Source organism: Adiantum capillus-veneris, chromosome 23, assembly GCF_014529385.1.
Source record: "Adiantum capillus-veneris isolate H3 chromosome 23, ASM1452938v2, whole genome shotgun sequence".
Taxonomy (NCBI): domain Eukaryota; kingdom Viridiplantae; phylum Streptophyta; class Polypodiopsida; order Polypodiales; family Pteridaceae; genus Adiantum; species Adiantum capillus-veneris.
In genome coordinates, this window is record NC_140953.1 from 37,988,665 (window position 1) to 38,003,671 (window position 15,007).

A 15,007-nucleotide genomic window follows, 5' to 3' on the forward strand; every position below is an offset into this window, starting at 1 on the left:
AAGTGAGTCCAACTTTCTCCTAATGAGGTGTTGTCAGCAGAGGGGGCAACGGGTTTTGATGGCCATAGGGTGAGACCATGTTGGATGCAGGTGCTAGCCCTTGTTGGAGAGAAGGACCTAGACTTTGTTGTATTTGCCGCAATCCTTTGATATAGTAACAATCCTTATCTTTGTGCCCAGATTTTTCGCAGAAGTGGCAATAAGCCCGAAGGGGACAGTCCTGTGGAGGATGTCTTAGAGAGCGACAAGAGCTGCACCATACCATATCTTTAGTCTCTTGCTGAGACTGAAGCTCTTCTAGCTCTCTCTTGATTTGATCCAAAGCCTCAAGGTGCGATGGTTTCTCTTGTCTAAGAGAGATTGATTTCTCTTCTTGTAGAGCACGTTGTAGTTTTAGGGCTTCAAGTTCCCTGCGCAAAGAAGTTGTGCGCTCCTTGCTGCACTGTCCAAGCAAGGGACTTGCCTAACACTGTGTGCAAGCCACGGACGGCTCCAAGCACACAACTAGCTTAACTAGTAAGCTCAAAAGAGGGCAATGGTGTGTCACTCACCGCTCTATGCTCCTGCCGTGGAGGATTCCTCGCTGCGAAGAAGAAGGAGACACCGCTACGTCGCGCTCAACCGCTTCACCGCCGTCGTGCCGCCGCAATGCTCGATCACACACGCACACACTCTCTCTCTCAAGTACACACACACACACACACACTGAAGGGGATCGGGGAGCACCACAGACGGAGAGTGAGAGAGAGAGAGAAGGAGACAGACACGATGTGGGTGGGGAGACTCAAAAGAGTGAGCAGCCCCCTATACACTTATGCTATGTATAAGGTATACAAGTCAGTGGGCGCCCAGACTCTGGGCGGTCGGGCAAGGCACAGACGCCTATACCCCAACAACCTCCCACTTAAAGGCGACTGTGCCTTTAAGCAAGGGAACCTAGTCTAAAGACTACAAAAGGTGAGAGAAAACCGCTCTCAACCGATGCCCACTGGCTGGCTGTGATCGTGTGCATCCGGTTGTCCTACTCCCGTGTAAGTCCATACACCACCAGACGTACTGCACACGTACTGCAAGTATGTACGCAATACCTGCATATCTCCCTCGTGCACTATGCCATCATCAGTCAACAAACAACTGACAACCCCAACTACATATGCTCCCACTGTAGCTGCGATATCCGGTCTCAAGATCAGCATCTCGTACATAAGGACACCGAACGTTGATGCAACCCTGGCAACCTCTGCCACCTCCAACTCAGAACTCAACACATGGCAATCCTGTCCCCTATCATAGAGACCATGGCACTCTGACTCCGAGCTCTGGAGTGACTCCTCGTGCCCACCACATATCACATGTGTACCAAGTGTATCCATATGTCCTGAATCTGCATCAAGCTCTGGCATAAGCATATCAAGAAATGACTCCACAATAGTCGACATCTCAACATCCATGTGAGTCATCTCTGTCATCACCTCTGATGACTCATCCTGTTGTGACTCACTAGAGCTGTCCCGCTCTACCTGTGCATCCGTAGACGCAACCTGCACAACAAGGTCACTGCTCTGCACTCCATGCAAAGCATTCTGCAACCCACAAGCAAAAGAGACTCGCCTGCTCTCTCGCTCTCTACCTGGCTGCATGATCACAGAGACAACACCGTCTCTCACGTGATCCACATGCAATGGGTAACCTGTACCACTCCTGGCACCTCTCGCAATCACTAGCGAACCCAAATGCATCACAAAATCTCGCTCTCGTAGTGAAATCTGACATCCACTATCCCGTAGCTATCTGACTGAGATCAAATCCCGTCTCAGATCTGGCACATAACGCACATGACGCAGGGTAAATCTCATACCACTGGGCAAGGACAAACATACATCTCCTGTACCCTCAATGTCATACATAGCACCATCAGCCATGTGCACACAACCAAGTCTCCCACTAGAAAACGTGCTAAACCACTCACGATGCGACGTGACATGGAAAGTAGCATCTGAATCTAGTAACCAATATGAAGACAATGTGCAATCCGATATGCAATCCGTAGACATAAGATCGTCTGAAGACAAGCTAGATGTAAATGTGACATCGCCATCACAAGCATACTCAGTAACCACCGTACTGATCTCACTAGCATCTGTCATGCCCAAATCTGCATCACGCATCTGTCGCCTCCGTTGTCTCAAACGCCTTAAACATCGACGCCTAATGTGCCCTCTATGTCCACAATGCCAACATGTCAAGTCTCTATGCCGTCGAGACTTGCGGGTGGGACCAATCTCTCCCATGGACATAGAAGTGGGACTAGACTCCCCTGTAGACATGGATGTCGCGTACATAGCATGTAAACTCTGCCATAAAGCATGAGTTGTAGTCTCCCTCGAGACCTGCCAGTAAACAGACTCAACCAGATGCAAACAAATCGTAGACATGGCTAACTCATCAAGATCCTGCCAATCATCATCACGCATAGAATTGGGCTTCGCCGATAAACCACGCAAGGGTTTATCCTGCCCCAAATCCGCCAATGCAACAAGCATATGCTCCTTCCAAGCAACAAAATCTGCACCATCAAACTGTGTCAGACCATAACGCTGGAAGTCAAATGAAAAATCAGCCATAATGCTCGCAAAAGAGCAACCAACAATGAGTAGCAAATGTCAACCAAATCAGCCCTAAACTGGCTCGAATTGCATCAACAAAAATCTGCAAATATGGCTGTAAGATATGGCTGCAAATAAGCCCCAAAACAGCCCCAAACTTCAGCTCTTAAACAACTGCATAAACAAGTCACAAACGTGTCCCAGATCAGCCTACAACTGAGTCATACATGGACACCTGCAAAGAGGAAACAATGGCTGAAAATTCAGCGCCCAAATAAGCCCTCAAACCTGCCTGTAAACTTGTAAACCTGTAGCTGAAACCTGCTGAAAAACCTCAAGCCATTAGTGCTCGAATCCGGCTACCTAGCTCGTAGCCACACAAGCATACATCACAATACTCACTCCTGTGAGTGTGCCAAGATAACTGTACGCCTGTCAAACCCGTGAGCTAATCACCAAGCCCACAATGTGCGGTATCGATGCATACACACGCACAAATCTCCCACCTGCAGAGAACACCGCACGCAAATGTTGAGTGCAACCCGCAATCTCTACCTAGATCACAAAAATGATGCGCATAAAACTCCTGGGAAAATTTCGCCAGAGTTTTGTCAGTAAAACGGCCACAAAACTAGTAACCAAACTGACTGCACGCTCAAAACCATGAGCTATCAAAGCGCGTCAAATCACACTCCAAATGCATGCACCAATCTCCACATTTTTTGCATACATCATTGCAAACACCTGCAAATCTAGTACACAAATATCTGCTCTGCCTGTGATTGCCAAAAAACATGCTCGAGGCATACATTGCCGAGCTCAAAATGCAATCACATTAGTCTCCCTGAGCATCAAACCACATAAGGCATACATCGTATCCTCCCACCTGTGAGGAAACTTGCAGCAAATATCACTCTCACATCTGAGAGCAAACCATGTGTGGAATCCTCGACACACAATAAACAATTGCTGCTGCAGAAAATTCAGCGTTCAGAAAATTCTGATATGACGAGCGCGTCCGGAGCATGCCAAAACCCCAAGGTAGACTCCTGGATCATATGTATCCGAGTCCGGGTGTGAAAGCTATGCCAAAAACAGTGTTTTTGGGACCCGAAAGTGCACAAATAAACTTGTTGCTGTACCTGCTGTAATTCAAAGCATAATTTTAGCAAATAGACATCACCATCGCATCCGGAGCGTGCCAAAACCCTGACCTAGACTCCTGGATCATGTAGATCTGACTCTGTATGACGGAGCTACGCAAAAAACTGCGTTTTAGAGCCCGAAAATGGCAAAAACGAGCTGCACACAGTCTTGAACCTGCTCCTGCTCCACTCTGCGTGATGCAATGTCCTCTCAATGCAAGCTCCAACACAAGAGCTCTGCCACAACAGCATCCAAGCACTCGAATGTCAAGCTCTCCTCCGCCGAGCACTTCTCTAACGAGCTCCACTGAGCTCAAAAGCTCCTCTCACCAAGGAAGCCGCAACCGCCTCCTCGACCAAGCTTGACCACACCAAGCTCCTAAGCTCCAAAGACAATGCTCCTCAAGCTAAAATCTCTCTTCGTGAAACTCCGCGATCGAACTCCACCGTCGAGAGCGAGCGAGCTATCGCCTCGAAGCTCTCAAAGCCGTCGTGCTCTCCGCGGTCACCATAGCTCTGATACCAATTGAAGGGGATCGGGGAGCACCACAGACGGAGAGTGAGTGAGAGAGAGAAGGAGACAGACACGATGTGGGTGGGGAGACTCAAAAGAGTGAGCAGCCCCCTATACACTTATGCTATGTATAAGGTATACAAGTCAGTGGGCGCCCAGACTCTGGGCGGTCGGGCAAGGCACAGACGCCTATACCCCAACACACACACACACACACACACACACACACTAGTACACAAGGAGATGGAGCAAGAGCACCTTTCTTGCATTGCACAAATGAGAGAATGAGTGAATTTCAGGTTTAGTTGGCTTTTATATGAGCTCACCCCATTCACACTTGGGTGCCCATGCTTAGCCAACTAATCCCTTGAATGTCCCAGTTAGAGTGCGCCTCTCATCGGCGATCACTCTTACCCTTTTCCTATTGGACCGACAAGCCCGGTACGTGACTCTACCAAATAAATAATACAATGTCCACCGTAGGTTACAACGTCCGTCTCGTAGGTGATAGGGTGTCCGTGAGCCGTGAGGGTTAACATGCCCCCCTTCCTGATGTAGATTTCGTCCTCGGAAGCTATTGAGTTGAAGCTCGTTGGTCGAGGTGGAAAATCATTTGAGATGAATGTCCTTAACCTTCTTCAGTCACTGCAAAATCAAACAACATTGCACAGTAATTGCATTCTCATAAGCGATTAAAAAGCATATGCAATTTTAGGCAGACAATTGATTGGTCACAGAATTTTAAACAATTTGTCAGCAATAAGCATTAAATTGCAATGTAATCAAATGCATAAATAGATGTAAAGATAAAAAATTAAACAAGTCTGGGGTCGCTAATTTAACGATCGAAAGGCACTAGAGATCGACTATTAATACCATGGGTAAGCTTCTTAATTTTCTCTGGTTAATTAAGTTGTTTAATCGCGAGAGCGAAGTATTTCATGTTCGAGGGCTGACTAGAGGCTATACCTAGAGGACCTTGTAGTTAAGCTACGATAAAAGGAATTTCTCATGAAATCATCGCCTGACTGATTACCTTTGCTTTGATCCCCCAAAGTCTTTTCACAATGATTCAATTTTGATGTGTGTGCTTATTTTGTATGCCTTGGGTTTTTTGCTTTTCAAGGAAAAGCGCCCACACTGGGAACCTCTAGGGCTCTAGTACAATAGGCGATATATGTGAGTGGAGTACCAATTTAAGCAGGGATTTCTCTTCCAGCTTAAAATTTTACATTGTGGCACTTTGATATTTTTTTGTGTTGTTTGTGTTCATCATTTTAATTTTGTAGCTTTGGGGGGTCATATAACTTTGATACACCTCCCCAGGCTCATCACACTAGTAAACTCCCTTTATAATACTTAAGCTAAAGGTCAATAGGGTCAAGCCCACTAGAAAGCCCTAGTACATTTCACATAATGCTGCCTAAATCGGATTAAGAACCTAAGTAACCATTGCTTATTAGAAAGGCATTCCCCATGGTATTAAGAGAAGATTTCTAACACCTAGCTTGGTCAAACTAGCTTAGTTGGACTGCTTGATTTTTAAACCTAGACAAGTGATTATGACAAAAAATTACATTGAATTAAATGTTTGATACTAAGCAAATGCGGTAAATATTAAGCTACCAATCACAATTAAAGCAGACAAACATGGATGCAAAATAGATCGGGGCAATGCTAATGGACAAAAAACACCTGTTTGTGTTGATGGTCGCGCTTGATCTGAAGTGTGAACGAGAGAAAGGTTCCATGAAGGTCCAAATCCTATTAATAGCAACACGCTCTTGTACACACTAGGAAACAAAAGGAATACCTCCAAGAGGCACATTAGTGGGAAAAGGTACCAACACTTATTGAACACAACAAAAAACATAAGGAACCCTAACCTAATTATTTGCACTCCCCCTAGAGAGTCAAGGGAATAGAATATATGTAGAGGTTGGGGGGAAACCCTAAGGCTAAACCCCTATCCTCGTCGTCGAGATAAACAAAGTCATCATCCATAAGACCATATGTGCCATCCGTGTAGTCCTGTAAATTTTCTTCTTCATCATAGGTGCCCATGTTTACTAAGAAGGTCACTAGACGCCTATAGTCATCTTGGTCAAAAGGGTAGGCTTGTGCAATGGGAGAAACGCTCTCTACAAAGTATGGATCAGACGTGGTCAAGAGACGTATCAGCCATTCTAACTCCTCAAAATTCCTCTCACATGCTAGCGTACCTATCAAATCCCATTCACATGCAAGCACTGGAAAGACCATGTGAAATATTTGTGAAAAGTAACGAGAGTATTGTCTCAACAATGAACAAAGGAGTATCAGGCAATTCATCATCAACCCCCGTAGGAGCTTCGCCATTAGGGATACGAGATAAATGATCCGCCATGACATGTTTCCTCCCAGGCCTCACAACAACGGTGAAGTCAAACTCAAGAAGAATTAACAACCATCGTGTAATTCGACCTGTGGAACACGGCTTGTTTACCAAATATAGCAATGCTTGATGATCAACATAAAACACAAAGTTGGTAGCAAGAAGGTAATAGCGAAATTTCTTTACTGCGTAAATCATAGCTAGACCTTCGCGCTCTGTAGTAGTGTAGTTCATCTCGGCATCATTTAATTAGCAACTTGCAAAGCTAATAGGGTAGTCCAATTTATGTTCTCCTGGTTGAGTTAGAACACACCCAATAGCAAAGTTTGATGCATCAATATGCACATGAAAAGGTACATTCCAATCAGGTGTTCACAGGATTGGAGCACTTGTTAGGGCCTTCTTTAATAACTCATAAGATTGATGACATTCTTCCGTCCAGTGAAACTCGATAAGAAGCTTGTACAATGGACGCGCTATCTTGGCAAAGTTTAAAATAAACCTTCGATAATAACCAACATGGCCCATAAATCTTTGAACTCCTTTATAGTTCGTAGGTGGTGGCAAATCGGCAATGGCTTTAATCTTTACTCTCATCTGTGGATATCCCGTTCTTGGACACTATATGCCCTAGAATGACTCCTTGCTTAACCCAAAATTGGCATTTGAAAGGGTTCAATGAGATGCGATAAAATCTGCATCTTTCAAATATTTTTCGTAGATATAACAAATGCTTCTCCCAAGAAGAATAAACACAAAGGTCGTCTAGGAAAGCTTCACAAAAGTCCCTTAGAAATTCTTTAAACGCAGTGTTTATTAATCGTTGAAATGTAGTAGGGGCATTTGTTAAGCCAAAAGCCATAACACGAAATGCAAACACTCCAAACTCTGTGATAAAAGTAGTTTTAGCTTGGTCCTCTAATGCAATTGTGATTTGATTGTAACCAGAGTACCCATCTAAAAAGCTATAAGCTTCCTTGCCCGCAACTCTTTCAAGCACATGTTCTGAATATGGCAAGGGATAATGATCTCTCCTAGTAGCTGCATTAACTTTCTTGAGGTCCACGCACACTCTTAGTTTCACATTCTTTTTTGGCACAATGACTATTGGAGAAACCCATTCTGAGTGCTCAATAGGGTATATGAATCCACAATGGATAAGTTTTTCAATCTCCTCTTGTACAATTTTGGCGTACTTAGGATTCATTGGATAGGGTCGTTGCTGGACGGGTTTAGCAATGTTGATCATGGGAATTGTATGTTGCACCACAGAAGGTGGAACGCCCTTCATGTCATGATATGTCCAAGCAAAGATATCCTTGTATTCCTTGAGGAGCTCCTTAAGTATAGCCTCTTCAGTTTCGGTAAGGTCTTGAGCAATAAAGACTGGTTTAGACTCCTCACCTGGTTCTGCTAATTCTATCTCTTTAACTACCGCTAGACCATCATAGACTCCACTGCTTCCATTGGTAGGTATTCGTTGGGCTTTGGCATACACAACCTTTCACTCCCCCTTGGTACAAGATTTAAAATGTTCAGGAGCCGTATGTAAGTCAGCAGGCTCTTGTCCTGACAGAGACCTTTCTTTTAGTTCTACCTCCTTTTGTTGTTGTGCTAACTCTCGGTTTTGACGTGTTCTTATAGTTCGACTCAATTTCGGCTCTGTAACCTCCAATTGAGCGAGGTCAATGGATCGCGGGCTGCACCACATGACACTCTGGAAATGTTCACCCGAATTGTCTACTAGCTTTCGATGAGCATCACATGCCCCTAGATAGCTAATCCATTCTGCAGTAGATCTTTCCTTGTTTATCCTAGCTCTCACATTTGCTCGATATCGTCGTCTCTTATATGACCTTTGTTTCTTGTTAAGGTTTTGATTTTGGTAAATGTTTGAACTCGACTCACCTGATAGGTCTTCGCTTGTATCTTCTTCACTCTCATATAAATTACCATAGATGGTCGTACTAGGCCTTGAGTGTTTAGTTTCTATACTTGGTTCACTCGATGTTTCCTCAGGTTCTGAATCCATTTCTCCCTGAGATTCTGTTTTTGATGTGTATTAGCCTGAAGCCTTTGAGGAATCATCAGTTTCACTCTCAGGTAGGTGTGCCTCTTTCTTATCATCGGATGTTACATGCACTACACCTAACATGTTTACTGGTGCAATATGTGGTATCTCTTCCCCATCTGGTGTTACCCAGGTTGTTCCTCTAGCTCCCCATGTATCTATAGTTGTTGCTAGGTGGACCCAATCCACATTGTCCGACTCAGTCATCCCAGGTAGTACATCCATATAAGGAGAGTTCTCCCCAATATCCGTGTCTTCGTTACACGTGTACTGTAATGGAGCTGAGTGAATTGTTGTGTCTGATCGATTATCAATGATAAATTTATTTCCTAGAGGATGCGTTCGACCACTTAAAAGATCAACTCGAATGAGAGAGTCTTGGAACTGTAAGTAGACGTGGTTTTTGGACCAGTCGTGCACCATTTTTGCTTCCCTCATGAATGGACGCCCTAAGATCATCTCAAATGACATAGGATGCTTGGAAAAATCCATAACAATGAAAGTCTGCCTTACCTTGTGTCCCAAGACCTTGATCCTGAGATCCTTTAGCATTCCAATAGGCGTAACAATAGATCCATTAGCCATTTTTACCACTACGCTTGTGGCTACAAGGTGAGGTCTCCCCATAGACTCCCAACAATTTTTAGTCACAATGCTAACCCCAGCGCCACCATCAAGGATTCCCTTCACAGTTAATCCCTTAGTAGTGATTGGTATAGTTGCATTAGATTCATCACCCTCAAAGTATTGTCCCAACTTGTTAACGAGTATTTCTATAACAAGGTTCTCATCTAGGTTGGGTTGTGGATCTAACTGTTCCTCCTCTATTGGCATCTCCCCAACTCCATCCATCTGTGCAAATTGTGGTAGCCCAAACTTTAGTTCTCCATTGAGGAAGGCTCGAAGAGCTGAGACTAGCTCGGGGTCTTTATATAGTTTGGACATGATGGTGGTTCTAACTTCTGAAGACATGAAATCCATCAATTTGGCAATGTTTAACGGCACCTTTTGGCCTTGAGTCCCTTGACGTGGGGAAGATGGGATCTCCATTTCTTCGATAGGATCAGGTAGTCCCTCTGTAAACATCCTTTCCATCAAGAAGTGAGTACGCCCACTTTCCCAGGACTTTAAGTCACTTTCTTCTTGGATGACACTAGGTATGTCCAAGGGTCTATGGACTTGGTGAGGTTGTTGTTGTGTAGGGAACACGGTGTCTGTAATCTGGATCTTCCTAGGTGCTGGTTCTAGATCCCTTTGGGTATCTTCTACCAAACTCCTTAATTGCTTGACTCGCTCAATCTCCTTTGTAGGGTTTGGGTAAGTTCTTATCTTCTTTTTGGATCCTGGCCATTGTGGCTCATGAAGATCTTCCTTGTTGGTTTCTATGTTAGTGGTCGTTTTGGTCTCCATGGTTTCACCTGAATCAGAATCTTCTTCAACGTCGTTCATATATACGTGGTCATCACCAGTCCCTATGTTGGTCTTTGAGCTGGGGTCTGACTTCGCTGCTTTTTGCGATCTCTTTCTTCGTGTTTTCTTCTTTTTCTGAGATTGGGCAATTGATGCCGTGTTTCTTTCCTCAAGAATATAATTTTGTTTTTGGAGCATCGATCGTGTGAGTGCGTTTACTAGTACTATGTTTATAGTTGGTGGTGTCCCATCAACAATCTCTATTAAGTTCAATGGTGTGATTTTCGGTGCGTTTGGATTGTTAGGACACTATGCGATCAAATGATCTATGCTACAACGATTACAAGTGAGTATTGGCGTTGCCAATGCACTCCCTTGACTTGTTTGCATTAGTGCAGCATTATTTTGCATTCTAATGGGGCACTCAGCTACTCAATGTGGTCCACCACATTCGTAGCACTGAAGAGGTGGTCTCCTGGCAAAACTATTAATGTCCTGGCAAAACTATTAATGTTTTGGCCTCTTGATGCTAGCGAAGTAGCTTGATATACCGGTTTGATTTGTCCCCAATGGTCTTCCATATAGTACATAGGACACTCCTCAAGCATGTCGACTCCATAGGTGATACTAGAGTCTATGTCCTCTTCGCAATCTACATAGGTACTAGATGACTCGCAACCTATTTGGTTCATAGGTGTAACTCTTGGATGAGGGGGTTGCGGTCCTAGCACTGGAGGTGGCAACGGTGTGGTTTGGACCACATTTTGGGTTCTAGGGACCATGTGCTGTAATGGCAACTGTTGCTCCATGGGTGGGGTAGGCATCAATGCAGGAACTCGAGGTGAGTCTGCCCAAGCTATAGGCGGTCTATTTTCAATGATGCGTTTAAGCATTAGGCAATCCTTCGCTTGATGGCCATACCTACCACACGCGTTACAAGTCTCGTTAAACTTTACTCTGAAAGTAGGGCATTCACTCGTAGTATGTGGGCCCAAGCAAATTGAGCACCATTGTTGCTCCCTTCTTGGATACATATGAGTGTTTTGTGGAGCACGATTATCCCTAAGGCTTTCTTGGATGGCCTTGGTGAGATCTGCCAAAGTCATCTCAGATATCGTTTGCTCTTTCACGATTGGCTTTATCTTCATTGGCTCATGCCCTGACGCTTGCGAGCTACTAGACTTCGGCTCGGCAGACACTCTTTCTCCTGCAATCATTAAATTATCCTCCAATTGGATTGCATTCATGGTGACTGCTTCCCAAGTAGTGATACCTCTAATGACTAGGCCATTATAGATACTTTCATGTCGTAGTCCCCTAGTGAATCTATCGAGCAATTGGTTGTTGTTGAATCGCTCGTTTGGATTGCATCGAGAATTCAAATTCTTTAGGCGACTAATGAAGTCTCTCACGGATTCACCTTCTTCTTGTTGGGCTTTCTGGAGCTGAGAGGCTACACCCCAAAGTACTCCCTCTCGTATGTGCTCTTTCAAGAACAATCTCCTAAAAGTAGAGTAGATCGTTTTCTCTTCTACTCTTAAGGTTCTATACCAATCTCCAGCCTTTCCGCTTAGGGTCAAACTCAAAGCCTTACACTTATGTAGCTCATTGTGCTCTTCCATGGAATCGCACACATGTTCAAAGACTTCCATATGCTTTCTAGCATCTCCGTCTCCACTGAATTTCTGTGTGAGCTTAGCTACTTGAACTGCCTTGCTCCTAGGCTCTCTATCAGGTGCACTACGCATGTTTTCCGCAATAGAGCGATCGATAGTTTGAGCAAATGCTGCCAAATCTCCTATTTGAGCAGGTATAATGGGTGTATGTGCTCCTGGAACCACATGTGAGATGGGAGTTGGCCTTGGCCTTGGCATACGCGCGGCTCTGGGTCCCATATTTCGTATGGTGGTGTACCAGACGGTGGTTCAAAGTTTACAGGCGTGGCCCTAGGCATAGGGGGTGCCTGATATGGCATGTTATTATTAAATGGCATGGCTCCACTTGTATAAGAGCTTGGATAATGCCATTGTGGATTGTAAGCTCTTGGAATAATCGGAGGTGTAAGAGCTACATGAGGCTGAGGTACGACAGGTGCACATGATTGATACATACATGTAGGTATAGTTGGGGGCACTGTGCTACTAGGCATTGGCGCAGTATTAACAAATGAACTCCATGGTGTACTTCTTGTCATGCTCACCATTGGGATATGCATGGTAGCCATAGTGTCATTAAGAGAAAGATGAGCTATATCTGGGAAGGTAAAGCTTCCACTTGTGGGCTCAGATTGTACTGAGGCTCCCTGCGAAACAACATATGGAGGATCAATGGGGCTCACTGAGGGAGTCTCCATTTGTGATAGGGTTGGTTGGTTGGCCTTTCCCGTATCCAAGAATTTCATTAGGCCTGTTGAAGGCATGTTGATCCCTGTGTTCTGTCTTTCTAACTCGACAATCCTATGGAGAACATCACAGACTTTCTGTTGTTGCTCATCTATGCTAGTAGCACCCGATGTGGATTGTAGAACATCTAACCAACCCACATGATAGGTGTGTCCTATGTACCGATCACTTAAAGATTCTGCTTATAGGTCATACTCCCAATTTTCGTTTAGGAATATCCCATCTAGGCCTGGCGTACTGGAGGTTTTCCTCGAAGTGGAAGCATTATTGCTTCCCATCGCTTGCCCCTCCGTGACTGCTACCTTGGGAACACTCGGTTGCTCGGCTGGCATGATTGTTGTCATAGGAGCCTTTGCTCTCAGGGCTCGAATTTGTTCTAGCCTTCGTAGGTTCTCAATTTCCCTCTCCCTTGTTGCTTGCATATAGCGTTCGATCTCATGTACTTCGGCAAGACTCCTACCATCGGGTAGTAGAACCTTAGAGGGAGATAGTCCTAAAGGATCAGGAGGTGCAATGGATGGAACATTCACATGCACACTCTCAAGAAGCATAGGGTCTATTTTAGGTATGAATGACGAATTTACTTCCCCACTCCCTTCATTTATTTCATTAACCGCATGTTCGGAGCGAGTAGCTCTACTAAGGGTCTCTTTTAAGCGGCTAAACACGTTGGACCCGGGCCGTGGGCCCATGGCATGCATGTCTTGACTTGAACTATCAGGGTTTGGTGTAGGATACCCCTCCATGACTTCGTAGTCACAGGAAGAATCACTAGACGCGATATGAGGATCTTGGGTCGCGCTACCTTGAGTCCCGGCCGAAGGTCCAGAACCTAGGGTGGAGAAATAATGGGTGCCCGCGTAAATAGAGGCACTACCAATATGCTCGTGCTCTAACACTCATCCAGAGCGTAGGTTCATATGACTTGGATCCCTTAGAAGTGTCAGTGAGTGCCCGTGAAGGCTGCTCACCTAGTATTTTTGGGTGTTTTGCAACCCAAGTCTTTTTTATTTTTTTGATTTTTTGGTCCTTTTTTTCTGACCCGGCTATAGAATAGAACGTATGATAGCTCAAAACGAGCGTCTCGGTCAGAGGGACGTGCCGTGCTTTACAGCCCTCCGTTTGGTCACTTTATGCCCTCGAAATCCCTAAAACCGTCAATTTCTAGTAGGGAACTAGGCCCAAATTAGAAAGTCTAAGAGTGCAAGTGGGAAGAGGAGGGAGGAGAGTGGAGGACTTGCCCCACATGCTCTCATTTCCTCTTGAGGGGGTAGGGTATATATATAAGAGTGAGTCTAGTATATATCATAAGACTGAGGACTGGGGCCTGGGCCTGGGCTTGGGCTAGGGAAATGATCCCGATCCCGATCAAAATTTTAGTGTAGGTCCCCAGTCACTCACGCTTAAATATCTTCGGTGTTTTTTAATTATTTTTTTTAAAGCGACGACCGCGCGCGGTTTAGGTGACCCTTTCTTGGCCACACACACTGTCAACACCTACCTAACCTCTCTATCAACAGCTCACAGCTCACTACCTTATCTACTTACTAAGGTGCTGCTAACCACTAACTAATCTACTAACTAATCTGTTAACCACTCTGCTAACTGCTTATTGACAGTGAGCTAACTGTCCACCTACCTCCTCTCTCACTACCTTACTGTGCAAAGACTGTGTGCAGGCAAACCTTAACAGAAAACTGTGTACAGACTGTGTGCAAACATAAATTGCTAACTGTCTACCTACTTTCTCATTCACTGCGAACAAGCTAACGACTACTAATTGTGCAAAGACTGTGTGCAAACAGAAAACACAAGATTATGCAGAAATCACAGAACTTGCAGACAATACAGAAATTAACAACTTGCAGAAAAATAACTCATTCCTCTTCCTCTTCCTCTTCTTTCCTACTACAAACAACTCATAGAAGAAGCACAAAGTGCCTCTTGGGCTTAGTGCAGGGCGATTCCCCGGCAACGGCGCCAAAAATGTACGCTCCTTGCCGCATTGTCGAAGCAAGGGACTTGCCTAACACTGTGTGCAAGCCACGGACGGCTCGAAGCACACCACTAGCTTAACTAGTAAGCTCAAAAGAGGGCAATGGTGTGTCACTCACCGCTCTATGCTCCTGCTGTGGAGGATTCCTCGCCGCGAAGAAGAAGGAGACGCCGCTACGTCGCGCTCAACCGCTTCACCGCCGTCGTGCCACTGCAATGCTCGATCACACACACACACACACACACACACACACACACTCTCTCTCTCTCTCTCAAGTACACACACACACACACACTAGTACACAAGGAGATGGAGCAAGAGCACCTTTCTTGCATTGCACAAATGAGAGAATGAGTGAATTTTAGGTTTAGTTGGCTTTTATATGAGCTCACCCCATTCACACTTGGGCGCCCATGCTTAGCCAACTAATCCCTTGAATGTCCCAGTTAGAGTGCGCCTCTCATCGGCGATCACTCTTACCCTTTTCCT